Genomic DNA, 24,294 nt, shown 5'->3' with positions numbered 1-24,294 from the left:
TTGGCTCTGTTCTATCTTTACATTATTCTTACTGGCTCCTTTCTATGTGTTCTGGGAGTGTATGTAGTTAATAAATGGTTTTTATACGGTATATAAGATTGTGCGCCACAAAGTAAAGTGGCAGTCTCCTGAGAACATACCTTGTGTACTTCTTGGACAACTGTACTAGCTGCAGCTAATAAAATCTGATCTTTTACGCCTGACAGAGTGTCCCGTGTCTCTGTTAGTTGAGGCAGGTGAATCCAAGGAGATTTCAGGCGTACCCTGCGCCGCCAGGCCCATAAGATTCTGGTTCTTCAACTGGCACCCAACGTGGGGCGGCTTCAGCGGTACCGGTTCTGCCTGAAGGTCGTGAGGAACCCCGCAAGAAAATTCTGGAGGAATCGCGAGCCACGTCAAGCGACCCCTGTATGTCGAAGTGGTCCGAAGGTCTTTTTCAGCGCGGTTACTCCTTCCTGACGGCTACTGACGACTGCTGCCCTGACTGCCGCCCTGCCTTGGCCCTTTCTTTGATGATGTATGGTAAAGCGAGACGATAGACGGGCCTCTGTTGGTGTAAGAAGACATCCTTAGTTAAGTATTTGGTGGGTCGCGCCCACAAATTTTGGTCTTTGTTTTGTCCTTAGGTCCTTAGATTTGGCCATTGCAGTGGCCAAAGCCGAGGGGTAAGTGCATTTGTGCTGTGTAAACTGAAAGTTTTACCCCCTTGATGTTTGTGAACAGCCAGTAAAAATCGTGAGATGTCTGGTCTGACTAAGTTTGGAAAACTTTGTTGCTTTGGTTGTAATAGGGACTCCCAGCTTGAGGACTCCTGTCCGATTCCTTCGGTTGGAACTCCCACATATGAGCTCTATTCTAAACATGGTGTTGGTCCTATTGCCTTTAATAAGACATGGACCCGATATACAAAGAAAGATGGTGTTTTAAAATGACCAGAAAATGGTAGTTTCGAAACTGATGTGCTAGATAATTTAGAAGCAACGTTATTTAAAAGAAAAGCCCGGCCGGCAATGTTTGACTCTTTTCGCCTTTGGCGTAGGGAAGCCAAACAGAGAGAAATTAAACAAGCGAAACGAGATAGGAAAACACAGGGAATGACGATTATACAGGCTGCTCAGCAATTCAAAGATGATGAAATAGATAATGCAATGGAAATTTCAGACAGACAGCATCGAATGGCAATAGATAAATGCTATCCGACGTTGCCTATCTCTTCCCTTGATAAGAGAAAAGATTTTGAGGAAGATCCCTTAATGTCCCACTTATTGAAATTGCCTCCGCCCTATGTACAAGGTGCTAATGCACCCCCGATGTTACAGCCTGTTCAGCCGCCAGTTGTGCTTCCGCCTGCTCCAGCTTTTCCACATTTGCCTCCTCAAGTATTGCCTATGCCAGCTTTGCCTTTAACTCCTTTGCCTTCTGCTCCTTTGGCAATTCCTAATGCTCCTTTAGTTAATTCACCTAATACCTTGTCCCCTATCCTTATGTCAAATTCTCCATCTATGCGTAAGCGATTTGCAGATACTGTCTCTGGTCTCTTATCACCTTTCTTTGAAGCTTTAAATGTGTCTCCAGCTTTTTCTCGAAGACAGTCTCGTAGTCAATTCCCAGACTCCGAAGAGCGAGAAAAATTGGACTCACTTGCTTGTAGATGGATCCAGAAGGGTCCCCAATATAGTACGTCTGATATTATGTCCACCTTTCTGCAATGGAATGCACCTACGCAGAGATATGTTTTTAAAGTTATGTGCGATACTCTCGCTAAAGAATGGGAGGATATGAATTTGGGTTCGGTCCCACAGGATCTGTTAGATGTTCAGGCTGACTTTGACAAAGGACTTATTGTGGGTCCTAAGGTTGAAAACGCTGTCAGAACACTTATTTCTTTCAGATCCCTATTGTTCTCACAGACTTTTCCTGATTCTGATCCTTCAGTTAGGACAGCACTGAAAAACTATCCCATGAGAGAGGTTTCTCCAATATGGAAGGAAGAAGTTGCAGCAGCAGGTGCTAATCCAGCTATTCCTGCGCATTTTCAGCGCATATGGGTACATGTCCCCTGGAAAAGGTCTGAAGTTTTAGCACTTAAACAGTCACTACCAGATCCACGCAAAAATCCTGCTGGTTACTATAAAGAGTTGTCGCAAACAGTTGATGCATGTACTATGAATCTAGCAGATATTGACATGTTGATGGGAAATGTAGTTCCACAGACAATATGGGCTAAAATTCGTAGAGAGGATCACGCTCAAGAATTAGGCGGCGATTGGAACGCTATTATTGCCGCAGATAGAGGTCAAGTAGGTGGTGCAAAGCCCGACGCTTTGATCTCAGAACTCCCTGGTAGGATTATTACATTAATGAAAACAATGATGCCTGCTTTGAGAGTTAATTGGGATAAGCTAGCAGCATGTAAACAAAAGAAAGATGAAAGTGTTTCCGATTTCTTTACCCGATTCGAGGAGACATTCATTGATCACAGTGGTCAAGATATGGCTACAGAAGGGGGACAGCGATTATTTGTGGATAAGTTCGTATATAACTTGCTTCCTGAACTATCACACAAGCTAAAAGACTCCGAGAGTTCATGGGCAGTTTCTTCTTCCGCCCAGATATTGGCTACTGCACAATATTATGAAAATAGAGACAAAGAAGAAAGGGAAAAACAAGAGAAAAAGACGAAAGAATTAAAAACTAAAGTTCTCTTGCAACAGGCTTATCCTCCTCGTTATGTTCAGCCTCAGTTTCAACAGCCTCCGCAGTTTCAGAGGTTGTATCAAAAGCCTGAACCATTCATTCCAAGACCTTTGCTAGGTCCCAATCAATGTGCTTATTGTAGGGAGGAAGGTCATTTTAAGAACAGTTGTCCGGCATTGTTGCAGCGTAATGGAGCAACATCTGCTTCACGAGGTCGTGGTGGTCCTCAGTCAGCAAATAGAGGTAGAGGTCGAGGTGTGTTAACCCAAGAGCAGCGTTCTTTTGTTCCTCCAAATTCCGGAAATTACTTTGACCAGCAAAATGTTAGGTCTACACAGTATTACAGTGAGGATCAGTATATTGAAGGAGGGAATGAAAGTCTTCATTTTGAATAGGACAGCCATGGACAAAGTAAGGGGGTTACGTCAATTCCAGTGGATCAGAATGGACCTTATGTTAATGTCACTACAATGGGTGTTTCAGAGCCATTTCTTTTAGATACTGGTGCCATGAGAAGCTCTATCATTCATTCTAAACTCCCTGGCGCACCTTTGTCTGGCTTAACGAATGTATCTGTAGGATTTTCTGGCGCCCCTGTTCGCAATCCAGTTTCTTGCCCTTTGCCTGTTTCAATAGGCCCTTATGATTTAGAAGCTCCGCTTCTTCTGACGAATGGTTGTGGTGAAAATCTGTTGGGTTTAGATCTATTAAAAAGAATGCATGCTACGATATATTGTTCACTTTCTGGTGTATACCTCACTCTAGGACAGAAAATGACTAGTCCAATGTACTTATCAAAAGATCAATTCCCACCTGAATTGCTTTCTCTTCCCGAAACGCTTTGGGCTACGGGTCCGAATGACGTTGGTTGTCTTGAGATCCCACCTTATGTTGTTACTCTTAAGCCCAATGCTGAAATGCCACGTATTCCGCAATACAGAATCTCTACTGAAGGTGAGAAAGCACTTCTGGAAATTGTCCATGATTTGATTCAGAAGGGTGTGGTTGAGGAAACGAGAGGAAATACATGTAACAGTCCTGTTCTTCCGGTTCTTAAACGCACTGATCCTTCTCAGCCTCCTGTTTATCGTTTTGTAATTGATCTTCGGGAGGTAAACAAGATTGTCGTACCGCAGTTTCCTGTAGTCCCAGATATCACTGCTCTGTTGACGATGATACCTTCTACAGCGACTTGGTTTTCAGTTATTGATCTAAAGAATGCTTTCTTTAGTATTCCCATCGCCGAAGAGAGTAGAGATATTTTTGGTTTTTCCCTCGGAGGCCGAAGCTTCCGGTTTAAACGCGCACCTCAAGGTTATTGTGAAAGTCCCTCTATTTACAGTCAAGCTCTAAAATGTCATCTTGATGCCTTTTCCTTACCGTCCGGTGCCGCTCTCATTCAGTACATGGATGACTTATTAGTTGCCGCTGATTCAGAGGAGATTTGCAAAAACGTGACCGTTGCACTGTTGCGTCATTTGTTTGATCTGAATCACAAGGTTTCTCCTTCTAAATTACAATATGTCTGTCGCGAGGTGACTTATTTGGGTCATCTCTTGTCAAAGGAGGGACGACGATTGACCCCCGAACGAATTCAGGCAATTGCACAAATGTCAGTGCCATCCACACAAAGAGAGGTACGTGCCTTTTTGGGCATTACTTCTTATTGTAGACAGTGGATTCCGAGTTTCTCTTTATTGGCTAAACCGCTGTTGGCGCTAACTTTAAAAGATACGCCTCAGCCTCTTCCGTGGACTGACGAATGTCAGAAGAGTTTTACTGATTTGCGTATTGCTTTGTGTTCTGCTCCTGTATTGGGTACTCCTGATTACAGTAAGCCCTTTACGCTCTATGTCCACGAAAGAGAGGGTTGTGCATTGTCAGTCTTAACGCAGCGTTTTGGAGATCAACAGCGACCATGCGCATATTTCTCAGCTACGTTAGATCCAGTAGCTAAAGCATTGCCTAGTTGTCTTAAGGCGACAGCGGCAGCAGCAATTTCTATTCGACAGTCTGCTGGAGTAGTGCTAGATAATACTCTCATTGTTATGGTGCCACATGCAGTGGATACTTTACTAAATAGGACAAAAACGCAGCATCTTACGAGTGCTCGGTTGTCCGGATATGAGCTGACGCTTTTGGCTAGTCACATACACATCAAACGATGTAATACCCTGAATCCAGCTACTTTGTTGCCTCTTCCAGAAGAGAGAGATGTCTCTGAACAGCATGATTGTTTTCTCCGTACTGAAGAAGAGACTAAGGGTAGAATTGACCTAAAAGACACGCCATTAGTGAATCCAGATGGAACACTATGGGTAGATGGTTCTTGTTTCAAGCTCCCGAATGGAGATACAGTTTCAGCCTACGCTATTACTACTTTGCATACGATTGTGGAGACAGCACGCATTAGACATAATTCAGCTCAGGCAGCTGAATTGATAGCCTTAACTAGAGCGTGTGTGTTATCCAAAGGAAAAAGAGTAAACGTGTACACTGATAGCCAATACGCTTTTGGTGTAGCGTTTAACTTTGGGCGCTTATGGAAGGAAAGAGGATTCTTTACTTCCCATGGTACTAAGATACAACATGGTCAATTAGTGACTGAACTTCTTGAGTCACTTACAATGCCTACTCAGATAGCGATCGTGAAGTGTAGTGCACACAAAAAGATTGTGGACGATGTTGGTCGAGGAAATGCATTTGCAGATGAGGTAGCGAAAAAGACAGCCAGAGACAACACAAGTCGAATGTATGTTGCAGGTCCCGCAAACTGCGTAAGAGAAAAGGGAATGTGTGAAGATACAGTAGAGAGTGTGAAATCAATTCAAGGAGAGGCTACGGAGAATGAGTTGAGAAAGTGGAAGGAAAGTACAGGAATGTTAGATGAGATGGGATGTTGGGTTGAATTATCAGAACATCAACGTTGGCTGTTACCAGATGCTTATGTACTACCTGTATTTACTATGGCACATGGTCCAGCTCACCTAAGTGCAAAAGGAATATGTAAACTTCTGGCTCCAGTGTGGCAAAATGAGGGGATCCCAAAGTGTGCAAATAATGTAGTAAAACATTGTATTGTTTGCTTGATGTACAATCCGGGAAAGGGAACCCCAACTCCAGCAGGTCATTTTGCTCCTCCAACATATCCATTTGAGGTGTTGCAGATCGATTATATTCACATGGAACGATGCAACAACCTCAAATATGTTCTGGTGGTAGTATGTGCTTTTTCTAGATGGGTAGAAGCCTACCCTCTGAAGGACAATACTGCTTTATCAACTGCCAAAATACTTTTGAAAGAATTCTTCCCTAGGTTTGGTTTGCCGCGCATTGTCTGGAGTGACAATGGGAGCGAATTTGTGGGTCAAGTCATGCAAAAAGTTTGTGCAGGTCTTGGCATAAAACAGAAGTTCCACGCGGCGAATCACCCACAGTCGGCTGGTTTAGTAGAATGCTACAATGGAACCTTGAAGCTTAAAATTGCTAAGGTGCAAGCTAGCACAGGACTTAATTGGCCTGATACTTTACCATTGGCTCTTCTGTCCACCAGAACAGCAGTACACTCTCGTTTGGGGCTTAGCCCTTACGAAGTGATATTTGGTCGCCCAGCTAATGTATGGGGAGTTCCTCGCCCTAAGAAATACTCAGACTTGCCATACCCGATGTTGATTGACTACTTGCATGACCTTACAACTAAATTGCGTGTTCTTCATCAACAGGTTCAGAGTGCTCTACCAGAGGCTTCCACAGACCCAGGTCATTCCATCCGACCAGGTGACTGGGTCTGCACGAAAAATTTCCAACGACAGAGAAATTTGGAGCCCAGATGGAGAGAGCCACGCCTGGTTCTTTTGACCACAAGAACAGCAGTTAAAGTCGAAGGAAAGAAAAACTGGGTGCATGCCGTGCACTGCAAGAAAGTGCCTTTGCCCTTGCCTTTCGATCAGTGGGTCCGTAGAGGCATCAGTGACTCTGAAAGTGAGAAAGTTCCGCAATTTGTACCATTCAGTGATGCGCGTCTAATTGGAACACTTTCTGAGAAAGAGGACGACGACATCCTTCAAGAAGCAATACCATCGCATCGTCGCTTGAACACGACAAATCCAGGAACATTGTTTCAAAACCAGACTGCCTCTAGACAGGAACGCTATAATTTGAGACCAAGACCAAAGAACTTGTAAATTTCTCTCCTATGTAGTACTCTATCCCGGTTGCAGGGTCACGGTAGGAGTCTTAGTTACGACCTGAGTAAGTGGCAATAGGCCTGCAGGACCTCACAGTGTCATAGGACGGTAGATAATCGTGACTACAGTGATTGAGGAAGATTGCCGTGAGCATCCACTTAGAAAGATGGAGGCTACATTAGATAAAAGAGAAAGTAAAAATGTAAAGAATAATTGTAAAGAAATATATAGTCGTTGTAGTATTGCTCTATGCGTCATTATATTGTCGTGTATTCTTTTGGCATCTGTAAACTGGATCATTATTACTCTGCAGCAAAAAGTTGTCTCTTCTCCTACCTCTACATCTTCTTCTACTATCTCTCCGCACCTATTTCACACTCTTCCCCAGCATGAACTCATCTGAAGAACTGAATACTTTAACAATTCCTTCGTCCAGTTGTTACATCAACATCAGTTAGTGATCAATACAACTGACTGTTGGGTGTGTGGACTCATACCACATACGGTAGAAAAAGGAATGCCATATTTAGTTCTTCCATTCTCCTATGAAGGTTCCGCTTGGGCTTATTTTGTCATTTTCAATAATGCATATCAAAGTAAAATTAAACAACCTGTCAGTTCACATAGTGTTGGTTCAGATTTCAGTCATAGTTTATTGATAAAGGGAATGGTAGCTATGGCTAAAATCATGGAAAAAAGTGAAGCTTCCATAGATGAAAGAAAAGCATATACCAATTGGAACATAACTAATTACATTTCCAGCCTCAATGATAAGGTTAAGCAAGGAAAATCTCCTCCGATACGGGTCATACCCCAACAAGGAAATTTCTGTCTGCAAATAAATGGTAGAACTCCAAACACCGGACAAAGAGAAAGTTTATGTTCCCATACATATGTTTATTCAGCCCTGAATTCACTGCCGTTAGTACCATCTCAAGGTACATACTTCGTTTGCCACGATAAGGCTTATACATGGTTGCCAGCTGATTTCTCTGGTACTTGTTATATAGCCTTTCTTCTTCCCCCTACATACACCGCTCCTGCGAACCATCATAAAAATAGATATGGCAGAGGGATTGTGGATTCGAAAGACACAGCAGGACAAGAGGGAGGAGATTTCCTCAAAGGATTTCTTCCCTTCTGGGGTCCAATGGCCAACAGCAGAAATATAAGGCAATTGGTTCGTGTCGTAGAAACCACCATAGACATCACTGTAGGAGCTTTAAGTAACATTACAGCTGAACTACAGGCTGATCGTCTTATGACCTTGCAGAACCGTGTTGCCTTAGACTTTGTTCTTGCGGACCGTGGTGGAGTATGCAAATTGATCGGATCAAGTTGCTGTATTTTCATACCTAATGACGCTCCGACAGTATACCAAGCTATCTCTAAGTTACACATAATCTCCGAGTCGATTCATCAGGACGAAGGAGATTGGTCCTTTTCAGAGTGGTTTTGGGGATTACTGTCCAAATGGGGTTGGAAGGTATTGACATTCTTTGGAGTAATTTTAGCTTTTATATTCTCTTGTTGTCTTTGTATGCACTGCGGTCCTGCCATCTGCAACCTATGTGCTACTGCATGTATTCCCAAACCCAAGTCACAAAGAGCAGAGAATATCAAAATGATGGTACAGCAACAGCTTGATGACCTCATGGCCATAGACATCGACTCAGATTAACATGAGTTTGTGTATCTTGCCTGAGTTCTGGCAAAAGGAGGGTCTGAGGAAATTCGATTTTTAATACGATCGTATCGACCCGCCATTTTGTGGCCCGCCGCCATTTTATGTTGCCTTCACTCAGGCAGCACAGCGAACGAAGTCCATTCTGCCTTTTCTGCTTATTCTGCAACATGGTGTTCAAAACAGCCTTCTGCCTCTATCTTTACAAGGCTGGTATTAAGGTCTGACCGAGTACACTAATCCCTGTCTGGTTTTCTAATCCTTGTTTCAACTATCTGTAGGCTCACACTATTCTCCGCCGATCTTATCTTATCGTCTGGCCTTCGCTGTCCTTTGCTAGTATTCTCTCATTTCACAACTGTCCTCCAAACGCACACAAACTTATCGCACCACATGCAACTTCGTTGTGGATCGGTTAATGAATTAGTTCAAGGGAGGGGTGACAAACACAGCTGGAGGGGAGGCAACCTTAAGTCACTTGATACTTTGTTTTCCAATTCCTTCTATTGGTGCTGTCTTGTTTTCCGACATTTCTATTGGCTCTGTTCTATCTTTACATTATTCTTACTGGCTCCTTTCTATGTGTTCTGGGAGTGTATGTAGTTAATAAATGGTTTTTATACGGTATATAAGATTGTGCGCCACAAAGTAAAGTGGCAGTCTCCTGAGAACATACCTTGTGTACTTCTTGGACAACTGTACTAGCTGCAGCTAATACAATCTGATCTTTTACGCCTGACAGAGTGTCCCGTGTCTCTGTTAGTTGAGGCAGGTGAATCCAAGGAGATTTCAGGCGTACCCTGCGCCGCCAGGCCCATAAGGTTCTGGTTCTTCAACACCAGGGTATTAGGACCGCAGTTCAGGAAGGCAGGAAAACAAAGCAAATCAGGAACAGACAGGATTCGCAGAAGGATATCAAATAGGAGCGTGACTATCACCAAGGAGTGTTGCAACGCAATGAACAGGCAGTTGGAATCCCCTTAAATACCCCTGGACAGGAAACAGGAAGTAGAACACCGCCATCTTGGATTGGGGAAAAGAAAACAGTAATGAATTAGGTATGTGTGTTAGACAATGCATGCTGGGTAGAGAGGAAGTGGTAAGCATGCTGGGAAGAGAAAAAAGGCAAGTATAAAGAACCCCCAGTGTAAGGGTTCGGTTTGTCCTAGGAACATCGGTAAGTGGTGGTGGGCAGGTGAATACATGCAAGAGAAATAAATGTTAAGCGCATAATGCGCTGTGTGCGGCCATGCCTGAAACCCCCTCGGGGTTTCAGGCTCTGCCGCGTCTGCCTTTAAGGCAGAACTTGAAAAAGGGGGAGCGGCGAGCGCCGTGACCCCCAGACCGGCTCCCTGGAGCCTTTATGGCCCTCGCCGGAGCCGCGGCGACCCCCGCGACCTCGGCGTCTACCGCGGCCCGGGCGTCGACCGCGGCAAAATTAACATGCCGCGCCGCGGCAACCTGAGCCCGCGGCCGCAGCGAGCGCTGCGGTGTAACAGTATGCCCCCTCCCCGAGGCCCCGGGTTTGTGAGGGAAGAGCCGAAAAAAGCGGCGGATTAAAAGAGGAGCATGGACTGAAGAGGCATCCTCCCAGGAACACTCACTCAAAGGGTACCCCTTCCAATGAATAAGGTATTGGAGGCGCCCATGGAAAAATCGAGAGTCACAGACCTCCTGCACTTCGTATTCAGGCACATTGTCAACCAACAAAGGAGGGGGACAGGGCAACTGCCTATGAAAGAGATCAGGACGGTAAGGTTTCAGTTGCGAGACATGGAATACTGGGTGGATCTTCCATGTCCGAGGTAGGCGAAGACGCATGGACACTGGGTTGATCTTCTTGAGAATGAGAAAGGGACCATAAAAGCGGGGCTTGAATTTGTTTTGGGTGAGTCGGAGAGGTAGGAATCTAGAGGAGAGCCAGACCTTATCATGGACTTGATATAGAGGAGCCGCACAGCGTCTCCTATCTGCTATTGTCTTCATGCGGGACTTGGTGGACACAAGGTTAGAATGGATAATTCGCTGTATACCCCGTAGCTGTCGAACGAAAGAGGAGATGGCGGGAAGGTTGGAGTTGTCTCTCAGGGGAGTTGGGAAGGCCCTGGGATGGAAACCATAGGAGCCATAGAAAGGAGAGACTTTAGAGGCACTGTGTAGAGAGTTATTATAGGACAATTCGGCAAGCGGTAAGTAGGGAGCCCAATTACTTTGTGTAGCGTTACAGAAGCTACGTAAGTACTGCTCGAGACCCTGATTGAGTCGTTCTGTTTGTCCATTGGTTTGAGGGTGGAACCCGGATGACAAGGCCACCTGGATTCCCAAGATCTTGCAGAATTGGTTCCAGAAACGGGAGATATATTGGGGACCTCTGTCTGATATAATAACTTGGGGTAGCCCATGTAGCCTGAAAATTTCTTGAGTAAAGACCTGACTTAACTCCTTTGCCGTGGGTAACTTTCTCAAGGCCGTGAAGTGGGCCATCTTGGTGAAGGAGTCCACAGTTACCATTATGACGTGGTTTCCCATTGAGGAAGGTAAGGCGCACATAAAATCGGTGGATATGGTAAGCCATGGGCCTGGGGGAACAGGTAATGGGCGGAGTAAGCCCACAGGTCTGGTTCGGGGTGTCTTGGCTTGAGCACATGTAGGACAGGATAACACATATGCCTCAGTGTCAGCCTTGAGAGTTGGCCACCAGAAAGAGCGAAGCAAAAGATCTTGAGTCGCTTTCACTCCTCGATGACCCGCAATAGGAGAATCATGGCACATGTGTAAGGCTTCGATTTGCACTGTTTTAGTGGGTAAAAACAGGGCCTTATCATGATAATAGTAGTCATGATCTATGTGCAGCTGTGGACGTAACCTCTTTAGTTCTGTTTCGTGTAGACGGGCATATTCAGACTTAACTTGATCTAAAAAGGTCTGTGCTACCCCTATGATTTTATTGTTGTCGAATAAGTTTTGAACCGCGGAATCACCGCACCCAGGATAACGTCGGGACAGGGCATCCGCCAGGATGTTCTGAGAACCAGGGATGTAGGTGATATAGAAATCATACTGGCTGAAGAAGAAGGCCCATCGAGCTTGCCGGCTATTTTGGCACTGGAAATTTCTTAAACACTGTAGATTTCTATGATCGGTCCGGGCTTCGAAGGGCTCCTTTGATCCCATCAAAAAGTGTCTCCATTCAGTGCACGCAACCTTTAAGGCGAGTAATTCGCGTTCTAGCACGGAATAGTTTCGCTCAGAATCAGATAGAATGTGGGATAGATAGAATACAGGGTATTCTAGGTCATCATCGTCTTGTCTTTGTAACAAGGCAGCCCCAATGGCTCTTTCTGAGGCGTCTGTGACAACAATGAATTATTTGCTAGTGTCTGGGTGTCGAAGAATAGGGGCTTGACTAAAGGCTTTCTTTAAGTCTTGAAAAGCTGACTCAGCGCCTGGTGTCCAACAAAAACCTTTCTTTAGGTGTTCCTTTTTGAGGGTTTGAGTAATGAAGCTGGTTCTCTGGGCAAAGTCTGCTATGAACTGCCGGTAGAAGTTGGCTAGTCCCAGAAAACATTGAGTCTCCTTGATGGAAGAAGGAGATGGCCAGTTCAATATAGCCTGTACTTTGTCTGAGTCCATGGCAATTCCGGTTTGGTCTATACAGTATCCCAAATATTTCACTTCTATCTGATCAAATTCGCATTTTTCAGGCTTACAGAACAAATGATGTTGTCGGAGTCTTTCTAAGACTTGGCGGACGTGTTTGGAATGTTCCTCTGGATGAACCGAATAAATTAGGATATCGTCAAGATACACTACCACTGTTTGTTGCAAAAGATCAGAAAAGATAGAATCCATGAATCTTTGAAAGATGGACGGGCATTAGTGAGTCCGAAGGGCATTACTCTATATTCGTAGTGACCAAAAGGTGTTCTAAAGGCGGTCTTCCACTCATCACCTTCTCTGACTCTTAGCAGATGATAGGCTCCTCGGAGATCCAGCTTAGTGAACCTCTTGGCTCCTCTGACTGCTTCTAAGATGTCTTTGATGAGGGGTAGCGGATACCGGTCTTTGATAGTGATCCTGTTTAACCCTCTGAAGTCGATACAGGGACGCAGGTCTTTGGTTTTCTTTGGTACAAAGAAAAGAGGAGCCCCGGCGGGTGAAGAGGAGGGAGTTATTAACCCACTTTGTAGATTCTCATCTAGGTACTCCTTCAGAATTTGTTTCTCTGGTTCGGTGAGGGAGTACATCCGCCCAAAAGGAACTACAGTGTCTGGCTCTAAAGAAATGGCACAGTCGTATTTTCTGTGGGGTGGCAATTCAGGTCTTTCTGGCTTCTGGAATACATCGATATAGTCCTGATACTGTCTGGGAACTCCCTGTAGAACATTAATGGATCCTCCCACCTGGGCAGGTGCTGTTGAGAGACTTTTTGGGGACCAATAATCCCCGGCCGGATAGCAATGGTGTTGACAAAAATGGGAGGATAACGAAATGGTTTTTGTTTCCCAGTTGATGTAAGGATTGTGCCGTGTAAGCCATGGAATTCCCAGGATCATGACATGGTGTGGTAATGAGATTAAGTCAAACGAGAGAATTTCCTGATGTTTACCGAACTGTAAACAGAAAGTAGGGGTGGTGTATTGTACCGGTCCAGAGGCCAAGAGTGACCCATCAACAGTATGTACCTGTTCTGGTATTTCTTTGGGTATTTGTGTTATTTGTTGTTCTTTGGCCCAGGTTTCATCTAAATATAGGCCACTGGCTCCGCAATCCAATAAAGCCAAAGTTCTTGCTTCACGGCCATCAGTTAAATGGAGGGTAACTGGTAAGAGAAAAAGAGCAGTTCCTTCCTCCCTGGAAGAGCAAATAGAAGGTATATCACGATATCCCGTCCTCACCCTTCTTACTGGGGACGGGAGTTGGCGTTTCCCAAGGGCTTGGTTGGACGAATGGGGCAGGCGCGAATTAGGTGACCAGCTGCACCACAATATAGGCAAAGCCCCTTCCTTCGTCTATGTTCCCTTTCGCTGGCGGATAGAGGTCCGCGAGCTGTGTCAATCTGCATGGGCTCTTCCTCGGTATTCCCTTTGGATTCAGGGCGGGCTTCCTCGGAACGATGGGCGAAGGGACGAGATGGTACTGAGTGAAAAGGCAAACGACTCTTCTTTTTCTCCATTCGTCGTTCATTTAACCGATACTCTATAGTTAGTGCTTGGTCCATCAACCCTTTGAGGTTTTCTATCCTGGCAGAATGTACTAGTTCATCTTTGATGTCCTCTCTTAGACCTCTACGGAAGAGTGTCACCAAGGTACGTTCCACCCAGGTTGTTTCTGCAGCTAATTGTCTGAAACGGGTGATGTATTGTAATACATCCTGACTCCCTTGTTGGACTTCGCAAAGAGCCTCTTCTGCTGACGCCTCGAGTCCAGGGCGTTCAAACATCTGTTTAAAAGTAGTGATAAAGGTGGAATAATTAGATAGACAGGGATCGTTTCTGGTTACTAGAGGTGTGGCCCAGGCCAAGGCTGGTCCTGATAAGGCACTAATCAAATACCCCACCTTGGTCTTATCTTGTACAAATTGCGAGGGGCGAAAGGCAAAGTACACCGTTAAGGCATCCAGGAATTCTTTTAATGTGGTGGGATCCCCAGAAAATTGAGGTGTAGAGGCGGCTACTGCAGGGACATCTGTGGTCCTGGAGGCAAAGGTTTGTCGATAAACAGTATTCTCAGTACGTAATTGCTGGAGTTCTTGAGCCTGTTGTTGTATCGTCGCCAGTAGGTCCTGGTTAGTAGGTTCCGTGTTTACCACTGGGTTATCCATAGTTCCGGACTGCAACAGGAATTGTGGGCGTTGCAATCTGTCGCGGTTCTCAACGGTCTTACCCTCGCAGCGGAGAGGCGTAGGGGAACGGTCCTTGTTCCGACGGGTTCTGCTCTGGCCGAGGTAGGGGCGACCCCTTCCGGTAGCCACGGTGCTGTTTGGTATGAGCGAACCACTACAGTCCGTGCCCTCCAGAAGGAGTCCCAGAGGAAAAACCCCAGTAGGGTAAAAAACCTCCACAGGAACTCCCTGAAACGAAAAGGAGGACACCAGGGTATTAGGACCGCAGTTCAGGAAGGCAGGAAAACAAAGCAAATCAGGAACAGACAGGATTCACAGAAGGATATCAAATAGGAGCGTGACTATCACCAAGGAGTGTTGCAACGCAGGCAAAAAAAAAAAACAGGCAGTTGGAATCCCCTTAAATACCCCTGGACAGGAAACAGGAAACAGGAAGTAGAACACCGCCATCTTGGATTGGGGAAAAGAAAACAGTAATGAATTAGGTATGTGTGTTAGACAATGCATGCTGGGTAGAGAGGAAGTGGTAAGCATGCTGGGAAGAGAAAAAAGGCAAGTATAAAGAACCCCCAGTGTAAGGGTTCGGTTTGTCCTAGGAACATCGGTAAGTGGTGGTGGGCAGGTGAATACATGCAAGAGAAATAAATGTTAAGCGCATAATGCGCTGTGTGCGGCCATGCCTGAAACCCCCTCGGGGTTTCAGGCTCTGCCGCGTCTGCCTTTAAGGCAGAACTTGAAAAAGGGGGAGCGGCGAGCGCGGTGACCCCCAGTCCGGCTCCCTGGAGCCTTTATGGCCCTCGCCGGAGCCGCGGCGACCCCCGCGACCTGGGTGTCTGCCTCGGCGTCTACCGCGGCCCGGGCGTCGGCCGCGGCAAAATTAACGTGCCGCGCCGCGGCAACCTGAGCCCGCGGCCGCAGCGAGCACTGCGGTGTAACAGCCGTGGCCGTGACAATGACCGCCGCCACCCCATGCTACTACATCTAGGGGAGCTGCTATTCATAAGATAGCAAATCAGTGGAGGAGGAAATGCCACCATTCACATACCAGACACTGAAAAGGGCTCTAACCACCCACTTGTGGCAAACCCAGATAACAAGAGATTCCTCCATCGGCAGGCCTGACAGGTTCCAGAAGAATCAATCGACACCTTCCATGCGAGACTAAAACAATTAGCAAGTAGTTGTACCTTACCCACTGCCAAGGCTGACAATGAAGTGAGAGCACAAATACATCCAAGGATGCTATTTGATGAAGCTGAGAGAAAATGTATTACAGGTTCCTGGCATGCCCATGGCAGACATGCTTTCCATGGGGCGATCAAAGGAGTTGGCGAAGGTACGTGGGGCATACATGGAGGCTGTCCTACAGTGACAAGTGAAGACCGAGCCGGTGAATGCAGTAAACATAGCAACATAAGTCAGAAAGAAACCTCGACCAAAAATGGTCACCCTTGCTACATGTGTGGAGGGTCCTATCATCAGCAAGGCTCTTTTCTGGCCCAGGGAAAGCAGTGCATGTACTACAACAAGTGTCATGACCACACAAACTTGCCAAGTCAAATCAAAGAAGTGCATGAGAAAAGCAAAGAGATATCCTCAGTGGAGACAGCAAAGCCCAAACTGGAAGAAGGTTTGCAGAGTAATCTTGCGCTTATTTCAAAGGAAGAATCAAGAAGAGAAGATCCAAGATGGCCGCTGTGAGTCCTGAAGGTTAGTTACAGTTCTAGTCTTGCAATCGGTTGGTTGCTAGGTTACGAGCTCTCCAGCTGGAAGCCTTGCACTTCAACTGAGGTCTGACAGGAATCAGCTGTGTGGAGAGAGAGCGCGCTTCAGAACAGAAACTCCTGTGAGGTAAAATTACATTTGAAGATTATATTACAGAAAACAGATAAATATTGTCAAGGTTTATTCGAAGAGTTTGATAGTAGACTGTTCCAGTGGGAGTCGGCAAGGCTACAGAGTTAATGTATGAATTAACCTTATGTTTACAAGGTTCTTGTTTAAGATATTAAAGTCAAAGAAAAAACGAACTTTAAAAGAGCAAGTATTTACAAATGTCAAGGTGATAAACGAAGGCCAAGTTTAAAGGAGAAAAGAACTGTTAACAAATAAGCATTTACAAATTCAATGGTAATAAACCAAAATAGAGTTTAAAAGAGAAACCAACTTAAATAAACAAGCATTTACAACTACAAGTTATTGACAGATGTCGAAGTAAGGAAGGAGAAACTAGCTGTAATAAACAAGCATTTACAAATACAAGTTATCAACAAATGTCGAAGTAAGAAAGGAGAAACGAACTTTAATAAACAAGCATTTACAAATACAAGTATTGACAGAAGTCACAATAAGACAGGAGAAATTAAATAACATCAGCTGATTTGAAGAACGCATTATCACCAACTATATATATATATATATAGCAATATAAAACCAATCTCTAACAAAGGTTGAGAAGTTCTTCCAGAATCAGTAATAAGCATTTTTTTAAGAAGAGCTATCATTTATAGAGAGAAGCAAGGCTACAGAGAACTCAGGGTGAGTGAAGAAATAATAGAATTAAAGAGAATTAAGTGTTGAGAGTAGAAAGTGAAAAACTGATGTTGTATGTCCCTAGTAATTGCGACTGTGATTCTTGCAGGTGCTGTATCCAATCTTAGAAGTGAAGAGGCAGACTGAGTACTGGCGTTCATCATCTCTGTGGCAGTCTCTCTACCATCCCATTCCCCTTTCCCCCTTCGGGGTACTCAGCACAAAGGATTAATATTCGTTGTGAGTAGCTCGGGTCGGGACTGAGGAGTTATCTTCTGCTTCTGAGGAAATCAAATTGAAGTATCCTGAAAACAAGCCTAACCACTTCGCCAAACTCTGCCGCTCCACGCCCTTAAAAAAAACTGACCAAAACAAAGACAATTCATGCCACACAACCGTCTCCCTCCCTCGAAGGGGATGTAGACATGCATAATGATGATGTGGAGAGACAATCCATTCACGCACTGCAACCGCGGGATATCCCAGGAAACGAATTCCGAGATATAGGGCCTCATTCTGAGGCCGGCGGGCGGCGGTCGCCGCCCGCCTGGCGGGAACCGCCATATGGCCGCTCCGCGGTCGAAAGACCGCAGAGGCCATTCTGGCTTTCCCGCTGGGCTGGCGGGCGACCGCCAGAAGGCCGCCCGCCAGCCCAGCGGGAAACCCCTTCCCACGAGGAAGCCGGCTCCGAATGGAGCCGGCGGAGTGGGAAGGTGCGACGGGTGCAGTTGCACCCGTCGCGAATTTCAGTGTCTGCTAAGCAGACACTGAAATTCTTTGTGGGGCCCCCAGGGGCCCCACGACACCCCATACCGCCATCCTGTTCCTGGCGGGCGAACCGCCAGGAACAGGATGGCGGTATGGGGTGTCGGAATCCCCATGGCGGCGCAGCAAGCTGTGCCGCCATGGAGGATTCCTGAGGGCAGCGGAAAACCGGCGGGAGACCGCCGGTTTTCCCTTTCTGACCGTGGCCAAACCGCCGCGGTCAGAATGCCCTTGAGAGCACCGCCAGCCTGTTGGCGGTGCTCTCGTGGTCGTTGACCCTGGCGGTCAATGACCGCCAGGGTCAGAATGGCCCCCATAATGCCCTTGTGGCTGGGCGACCAGTAGTGGCCCTCACTGACACCAGAGCATCCATTAACATCCTGGCCCAGTCCATCCTAAAGACTTTGCAGATTTGCCCTGTGACCTTCCCACAACCACTCAAGTCTTTGCCTTCGGGTCCTCAACTCTACTCCCTCGGGCAGTGGCCTTCATGACTCACATCACCCACAAGACTCAGGTGGTCTGTGCTAAAATCTATGCCACCAGGAAAGGGTCAGGTATGCTGGTGAGCTGAAGGACAGCAGAGAAACTTCACTTTCAGTGTACATCACAGGAGTATCGAGGAACTGGTGGCAGAATACTCTCAGATGTTCGAAGGCATTGGGTGCCTAAAGGGAAGACTAATACATCTCCACATTGGCGAGTCCAACCAATCTGTTGCCCTGAACTCTCAACCACCAGTCTGGCGTATTCCTTCACATCATCTGCTTCCTCTCGGGCTATGACTGGCCTGGCGTGCTGAGAAAGACGGGGAATTTGGGCTCCTGGTCAATAGACTACGGAGAATTGATATTCCTGTAGTTGGAGAATCCACTTTATGATCCTGGGGTGGTTTAGAGGCAGAACCGTTAAACAGATTTTGCAGAATACCTGGCCTCTCAAGGCAACCATCACCCCAAGTTCACGCCGCACTGGCCGCATGCGAATGGAGAGGCTGAATGGTTTATTAGAACTATAAACAAAGTCCTGAGGATTGCTGTGGCCAAGGGGCAGAAAGGTACACTGTGCCTTGTATGCCTTCTTGAGGGAGTACAGGCTCACGCCCCGTCCCACCACTAAGGTACCGCCAAGCTCACTGTGCATAAATCACATGCTCGGTGATACGATTCCACACCACAAGACCCCTACCGCACTGAGGGACCAAGCAGCCGAGATGCTACGCCAACGCAGTGCCAACCATGACCGCATTGCAAGGAAAAGACACAACTGAGCCAAGCACTTAAGAGTGGGGGACTGAGTACTAGACAAGAACCGACGCCCGGGAGGGAAGTTCAAGCTCCTGTTTGAACTGGTGCTGTGAACAGTAGGTACAACATGTGAAGAGGAGTCCATAACCAGGAATGTGTTGTTCTTCAAGCAATACTGGTCTGCAGTCTGGGAGCACAGGACATGTGCCGACAAAAGGCCTGATACCCCAGAGTATGCTGAGAGCCAGGAGAATGATGAAGTCATCACTGGACCTACTAGGGATGATGTGTCGCATGCCATGCCAGAAAGAGAGCCATGCCAGATCACTGACCCGTTGTTGGTCCCCAAGAGAGACGGGAGTGAGGGCTTGTTGGAAATGGCCTTTCTGCAGGGTCACCCCCAAACTTTTTGTCTTCCTCCTACTCTTTTTCTGACCTAATTTTTGCTGGCTTTAGGACTCTGCACACTTTACCCCTGCTAAAGTGCACATGCTCTCTCCTTAAAACATGGTGACATTGGCTCATACCCAATTGTAAATTAAATGCTACTAGTGGGCTGCATCACTGTTTGTGCCACCCACAAAATTAGCCCCCTAACCATGTCTCAGGCCTGCTGTTGCCTGTTTGTGCAGTTTCACTGCCACTTCGACTTGGTATTTAAACGTAATTGCCAAGCTTTAAACTCCCCTTTTTCTACATATAAGTCACCCCTAAGGTAGGCTCTAGGTAGCCCATGTGGCAGGGTGCTATATAGATAAAAGACAGGATATGAACATGTGTGTTCTATATGTCCTGGTAGTGTAAAACTCCTAAATTTGTTTTACACTGCTGTGAGGCCCGCTCCTTTCATAGGATAGCATTACGGCTACCCTCATACACAGTTTGAGTGGTAGACTCCAATCTGAAAGGAGTAGCCAGGTCATACTTAGTATGGCCAGAATGGTAATAGAAAATTCTGCTTATTGGTGAAGTTGGATTTAATATTGCTATTCTAGAAATGCCACTTTTAGAAAGTGAAAATTTCTCTACACTTAAATCCTACGGTGCCTTACAATCCACGTCTGGCTAGGTTTAGTTGACAGCTCCCTTGTGCATTCACTCAGACAACCCCAAACACAGGATGGTCAGTCACACTTGCATACATCTGCATATTTAATGGGTCTTCCTGGGCTGGGAGGGTGGAGGGTCTGACACTTACATGTCAAAGGACAGTAGCCTGCTCTCACACAGAGGACTGCCACACCCCCTACTGGGACCCTGGCAGACAGGATGGAAATGAAAGGGGACCTTGTGCACTTCTAAGCCAGTCTTTGAAGTCTCCCCCACTTCAAAGGTACATTTGGGTATTTAAGCAGGGTCTCTGACCCTACCAACTCAGACACTTATACTTCACAAGACACTTTTGGACAAGATACCACTGGTGAAGAATCCCTGAACCAGAACCTGCAACCTGCTAACAAGAACTGCCTGGCTGCCCAAAGGACTCATCTGACTGCTTTTCTGCAAAGGACTGATGCCCCTGCTGCCTTGCTGCCTTCTGGCTGTGCTGATAAGTGCTCTCCAAGGACTTGGATTGAGTTCACCTCCTGTTCCCTGAAGTCTCAGGACCAAAAATACTTAATTCCTGCAAAAGAACTCCCTGTGCAGCGAAATTCGACGCACAGCCTGCAAGAAACGACACACAGCCAGCATCGTGGTGAGAAAATCTCTGCATGCCGAACTGGATCGATGCAGCCCGACTTCCTGAAGAGGAGAACGATGCAGCGCCATCGCTGCAACTGGAAATTCAACGCACAGCCCACTGGATCGTCGCAAAGCCGAGCAGGAACGATGCAGCCCGACTTCCTGAGAGGAATCGGCACAGCGCCTGCCGTGCAGCAGAAATTTCTACGCATCGGCTAGGTTGACCGGATCGACCCAGCCCCTGTGCCTTCGTCCTGCATGCCCAGGATTTCAATGCATCATCCCCGGGGAGTCTGAAAACCCCGCAACCCGAAGAGGATCCCAGTCTATGTGCTGGAAATCGACGCAAAGCTTGCCCTGCGTGAAAACTTAATGACGCATCGCCTGTGTGAGCCAGAAAAATCGGCACACACCTCCCCATTTTCCATGCAACTCCTCCTCTGCGGTCCTTTGCAGAAAATTCTAACGCAAACCAGGTACTTTGTGCTTGCAAGAGACACTTGTTGCTTTGTAGAGAGTCAAGTCACTTTATATCATTTTTACTGTGATATTTCAACATATACTTATTGAATCTTGATAGTTTTGGCCTGTATCTTACCAGATAAATATTATATATTTTTCTAAACACTGTGTGGTGTATTTTTGTGGTGTTCTACTGTGTTATTGCATGATTTATTGCACAAAATACTTTACACATTGCCTTCTAAGTTAAGCCTGACTGCTCAGTGCCAAGCTACCAGAGGGTGGGCACAGGATAATTTGGATTCTGTGTGACTTACCCTGACTAGAGGGAGGGTCCTTGCTTGGACAGGGGGTAACCTGATTGCCAACCAAAGACCCCATTTCTAACAGGGCTCATCTGCAGTGAGCAGTCCAGCATCTTCAGAAGAGAGCGTCCCTCTGAGAGACAGCTCCAGGAGGTACTATCTGCGACCCCAACCCAGCCTTCTAGCAAGCAAAGAGACTTTGGCCCTCATTAAGACAAGGGTGGTAAATGGCGCCTACCGCCGCGGCGGCTGCCGCCAAAAGACCATCACTGCGGCTAACATCCATCAGCCAAATTATAACCACAGACGGATTTCCGCCACAAGAAGGGCGGAAATCTGTCTGTTGTCATACTGGAGGATGGTGTTAAGGTGGCGCTGCAACTACCAGCAGTGCCATGCCAGTAGACCACCACCAGCTGTATTATGAAAAATAATATGGCCTGGTGGTGTTCTGCTGGTGGGCGCTGCTGGCAGTAGCAGCACCCAGTTCCCTGCCGGAAGACGTTCCTGCCGGATGCAGGTAAGTTGGGTTTCCGACAGGGGAGGGGGGTGAGTGGTGTTTTTTGTGTGTGTGTGGGTGTGTGTGCATGAATGTGTGAGTGTGTGTGTGTGAATGCGAATGTGTGTGCAGTGTTGTTTGCGTGGGTGTATGCATGTGTGAGAATGCATGTATAAATGGAAATGTGTCTGCGTGTCTGCGTGTCAGTGTGAATGTGTGTATGGATGTGTGTGAGAATGTGTGGATGCATGCAAGAATGAATGCGTGTATGCCTGTGTGAGTGTGTGTATGCATGGTGTGTGTCTGCGAGTGTGCGTGAAGGGGGTGGAGGATCAGAAGGGGGGAGTGTGGATGGTAGGGGGTAGGGGCGTCTGGGGAGTGTGTGGGGGGGGGGGGTGAACCTCCTACCACCATGGTTTTCATGGCATTGTGAATGCCACAAAAACCATGGCAGTAGGCAGGGTCATGATGCCGCCGGCAGTACAATAGTAGCCGCCGGGCTGGAGAGTCCTATGTCAGGACCAGCGGCTGATACTGCCATGGCAGTCGGTATGGTAAATTGGCAGGTTGGCTGCAGCCAACCCGCCAATGTCATAATGTGGTGGTATGGACTGCCAGACTGTTGGCGGTACTACCGCCATATTATCACCGACCACCGGGGTCATCATGACCCCCTTTGTCCTCAGGTGAGGAAACTTCTGGGGACTCATGCCTGAGGTGTTTGGCAACATCCCAGTGGCAAGCAACATAGCTTGGTCATGCTGCCCCTTGGACACAGCGAGTCTAGTACATTTCTGTGCATTTGTATTGTGTTTTGCCTCCTTTGCCTTCACACTGCCCGGAGGGCGTTGTTTTGATCTTGTGTCCCTTTCATTTTGTTTTTTCTTCATTTTATTTTTCCTCCCATGGGTTGGTTTTTCATTTTCAGTCTGTTGTGGGTATGGGAGGAATGTTATGTTGTGGGATAGTCCACCAGTGAGGGGAGACCTCCATGGTGAGATCTGTTGTTCCCCCTGCCCGTTGCAGCTAATAATGATAAGCCCCTGACGTAACCGGCGAATTAATAAAGGTGCCTGAGGCTTTGCGCCAAAGGTTAGCTTTCACCCATACCAGTGTACTGTGGTCTGTACATCCCCAAGACCCCAGCTGCCCTATCAGTGTGCCACTTGGGGCACACAACAGCCACTAGGTAGTGATAGTCCGGACCTAGTTTCTATAGAAAAAGCAGTTTTTGTTTTGGCTATAACTTTGGCATCGCTTGACGAATCTTCAAAACGTATATTCTGCTAAGTTCAGCTTCTGTCTTGAAAGTTTCAGGTGACACGTTAAGTGAGGGCCGAGAAGAAGGGGGTACCAAAACACGTTTTCACCATTAATTTTTCAATAGGACCTTTAGACACCCCTACAGCCCGAAACACTGAACTGAATTACACCATATTTTACTCAAAGTTAGATTCTGTTCTGCAGAAGACGCTTTTTGTGAATTGGTGTGAATCCGTTCAGTATTGTCAGAGAAATTTAAGACATAGATATAGATATATAGGGACGCAGATCTTCTGCAGATCCAACTGTCCCCATGCTGGTATCTGATTGGCTGCCAACACGTCAGCAGGGAAACATTGGCAGCCTTATTGGTACTCGGCTTCAGCCAAATCCCAGAAAAAAAATAAAAAAAATAAAAGGAGCCATTGTAGACTCACCCTCACCCCTTAGCCCAAGTGCTGGGGCAAAATGCAATTAATTTGCATGGGGCCGTGTGCTCCCCCCCACTGCCCTGGGGACCACACTGTGGACCTCATTACGAGTTTGGTGGTCCTGCAACCACCATGTTAGCAGTTAGACTGCCAACAGGCTGGTGGAGAAGACCGCCTAATTATGACTAAGGTGGTGATTCCAACAGAATACAGCCAAAGCACAGCTGACACTGCCAGTGTGGTCAGACCGCCGTGGACGTTTGGAGCCACCAGCAGACTGGCGGAGACCATGTTACCATCTGACCTATTACAAGGTTGCACGCCGCCAAGATTTCTGGTGCGGTCGGACAACCACAGAAACCCAGGCGGAAATGAACGGGATAAAAGGAGACACCCAACATCAGGAAGCCACACTCGTTCGGAGGCGCCATGGAACCATAACTCACATCATCCCCTGCTCCTGCTCACCGAAAGACAACGGAATCTTCATCGCCGCCACCAACAACAACCGCAAGTACACACACTCACCTGTTACAGTTGTATATTGTTAAGCTGTGAACAGTTACATAACATACCAAAGGGAAGGGGGTGTGAGGGCAACACTCACATAACAATAACAATACACTGATACGCATATTCACATACAACTACAAAGATGCCCACACATACACAGCACACACACTGGAGCCACCAC

The sequence above is a fragment of the Pleurodeles waltl genome, chromosome 1_1 (assembly GCF_031143425.1).
Source record: "Pleurodeles waltl isolate 20211129_DDA chromosome 1_1, aPleWal1.hap1.20221129, whole genome shotgun sequence".
Classification (NCBI taxonomy): Eukaryota; Metazoa; Chordata; class Amphibia; order Caudata; family Salamandridae; genus Pleurodeles; species Pleurodeles waltl.
The sequence above is the reverse complement of the archived record's forward strand: the minus strand, read 5'-3'. Positions refer to the sequence as shown.